Source organism: Argentina silus (assembly GCF_951799395.1).
Source record: "Argentina silus genome assembly, chromosome: 22".
Classification (NCBI taxonomy): Eukaryota; Metazoa; Chordata; class Actinopteri; order Argentiniformes; family Argentinidae; genus Argentina; species Argentina silus.
The window spans coordinates 13,193,378-13,196,263 of record NC_139676.1 but is presented as its reverse complement, the minus strand read 5'-3'; the positions used below and the strand labels follow the sequence as shown (position 1 = coordinate 13,196,263).

The 2,886-nt window shown below is 44.3% G+C and overlaps 1 protein-coding gene across 2 annotated transcripts in view; it reads left to right on the top strand.

Moving 5' to 3' along the window:
• The window catches only part of rhot1b (ras homolog family member T1), a 14,361-nt gene extending 13,997 nt beyond the window's left edge, over positions 1-364 (top strand). For both annotated transcript variants that reach the window (XM_083693615.1, XM_083693616.1), the window contains one exon: positions 1-364. This exon is cut by the window's left edge and continues 744 nt beyond it. The gene's annotated coding sequence lies outside the window, so the exon portion shown is untranslated.
• The last annotated feature ends 2,522 nt before the right edge of the window (positions 365-2,886 follow it).

Sequence of the window (2,886 nt, the reverse complement as noted above, 5' to 3'; positions counted from 1 at the left end):
TTCTTTAGGTTGACAGAAGTTTGCTTGCACACTTGCAAATTTGTACGTCGGAATTGGTCCATTCTCGATGAATGGATTTTCATTTGTGGAATTATAGTTTAGATTGGAGCATCTTATCCTTGGACTTGGGCAGTAGGAGCCTGTGTCTGCACACCAAACCGTGCGTGTGTGTGTGCGTGCGTGTGTGTGTGTGTGCGTGCGTGCGTGTGCGTTACAGGACTGTATTTGCATGAAAACAACATTCCTCTCAGTACAACTAAATACAATTATCCAAGTGTTATTCAGTACTGTATCACCCCCCCCCCCCCGCTCCCCGCCCTCCCCCCCAAGTGCTACAATGTTAGCCATTTGTTTTTCATCTTGCCTTTCCAAATGTTTATAATAAATAAATAACTATTATAACACTGTGTTGTGACTATTTATTTACAACCTATTCTATTTTACAATGCATTTTAAATGGTCTGTATTCGTTTGCCACAGGTACAGTATGTAATGTAGAACAGAGACATTTTTGGCCGATACTTTTATACATTTCTATTTTTTATTTTTTTTTCAATTTCAGATTCATAGTACATCAGACTATGAAGAGAGCAGTGAAGGTTATCCCTGATCTTTGAAGTGAGGTACGACATTGTCAAGGCACAACTAGTGGTGTAATTCCTTTGAAAATGAACTTAATGATGTAATGATCTCTTCAGGTATGAGGTAATGCAGGTTAATGCAGCTGTAGTTCTGTCTAGTCACACAAGGGGGCAGTATTGCACCAATTTCTTTACTGAATCCAGATCCAATGTCCCAAGTGTCCTCTAATTATTTTTTGATGGAAGCCATGGGACACTTGATCTGAAGGTAATGGAACAAAAACAACCTTTCTTTTCCAGATATTACATATGGTCACTAAAGCCTCTCGGGACCTCATGTTGACCAGCATAGGGAGAGTAGCTGCCAGTCCTGAGTCACACTATGAAGACAGAGTGAGAAAGGTCAGTGTCACTGTCTCCAGATAAGCTGTAGGTAGAAATATGCAGTCTGGTTTTACCTGTGTCATACCTTGGGGTGCATCTCAATAGTCTGAAGTGGCTCCGTCCCCTCGTGTCCTCGTCCTGTTGAATACCTACAGGGAGTGAACTCTCCCCTGACCTCGTCATCGGGAAGGAGAAGAGAAGAGGAAGCTGCTTTAGACAGCTGGTAGGCGTCAGATGCCCCGTCGCTGTCGGGGGAGAACTGCTATGCCCAGCTGGCCCAGTTGTTCCCCAGTCATCCCTAGACTGTGTGTCTGGCACACCACCGATGCCTAATGACATCATATCCACAGCCAGGAGGATCCCCACAGGGGGAGGAGATCTAATGAGTCTCTGTAATGGTCCGAGACAGACAGACATTCGTTCCACTGCCTGAAATCATCGCCCATTTAGCCGTGTGTCTGTGTGTCTGTGTGTCTGTGTGTCTGTGTGTCTGTGTGTCTGTGTGTGTTTCTGGAGACCACCTCAGAATTGTCCGCACTTTTGCTGTGTGTTTTTCACCTGTGTGTATGCACTGTGTTAGTGTGTGTGTGTCTCTCTCTCTCTCTCTCAGGCAGGTCATTTGCACCTGTCTACCTGTACACACTGTGAAAGGGAGAGAAACTCCTCACTCCATATTTAGTGAGGAGGGGCAGTAGCTGTGATGTATTCAACGCAGGTGTTTCCCTTTCATCTTAGTCTCTCCATTCCTCCTCTCTCTCTATCTCCGGTTCTGTATGCTGTGTGTGTGTGTGTGTGTGTGTGTGTGTGTGTGTGTGTTACACCTGAGCTGACGCCAGCACATTTGACCTGTGAATGCGTTTCTCCGCCTAATTAACTTGTTTTATTTTGGCTCTTCTTCTGGCTTCTCCTGTCGGGAGCAGATGGCCACCGCTGTGACTCAGTGGTGGTGACGTGATGGTGACTGTGTGGAGGAAAATCACTTCTTCTAAGTGACAGTTAGACTGGTCGAATTGTATCTAGTTTGATCTAATCCAAAGCATTAAAGTAGCAGGAGACTTTAATGCTTTTCCTTCGGGGTATACGGCCATATACAATCACAGAATAACTTTACATTTACATTTACATTTATGGCATTTAGCAGACGCCTTTATCCAAAGCGACTTACAACAAATACAAGTAAGTGAATCAATCAATCCATCAGTCATCATAAGATAAAGTAATCAATGCCCGGACCAGGGGCCATTGGCAGTCACAATGCTAGAAGAAGGATTTATTTTATTTTATTTTATTTATTAACAGGAGAGAAACTTGTACAGGGGGGTAGTGGGGGTGAAGAGGTCTTCAGGAGGGAGACAAACATGCCGAAACCAGGGACCTTTAGATCTTCAATCTAACACTCTCCCAACTGACTAACTAGCATTACATTCTCAGACTTAACTTCTAGCACCATAAACTGTACAATGCATTCGTAAACTAGCCAACTTGGTGTGAATGGGGGTAAGCTGACGATGCGATAGCCACTTTCCTCTGCAGCCACGTTGATTGGACCAGAGAGTCCGTTGATTAGGACTTCGGATTGCGCCCCAACACGCTTGGAGCTTGGATAGACGTGTTGGATACCAACGGAGGAGGAATAGTGTGAAATTTCAGCGATACACTTTGCAGGCTTGTAGTCTCAATCCAAAACGGCTGTGTGTAGGAGTCAGACGACCTAATAAGGTTAAAAATAACCTCTGGCCATATCGTTTCCATGGTAATACTATCTCTCACTATCGCTGGCGAAGTTATGTGTTACAGACGTAATCTCCATACCGACCAGGCAGTTAGTTGTCTCTTCACAACCGCAACATTTCTCTGCTTAAGGTGACTTGATCTTAAAGGGAAGGTTTGTTTATTTTGAAGTGTCTGCCGATAATGAGTA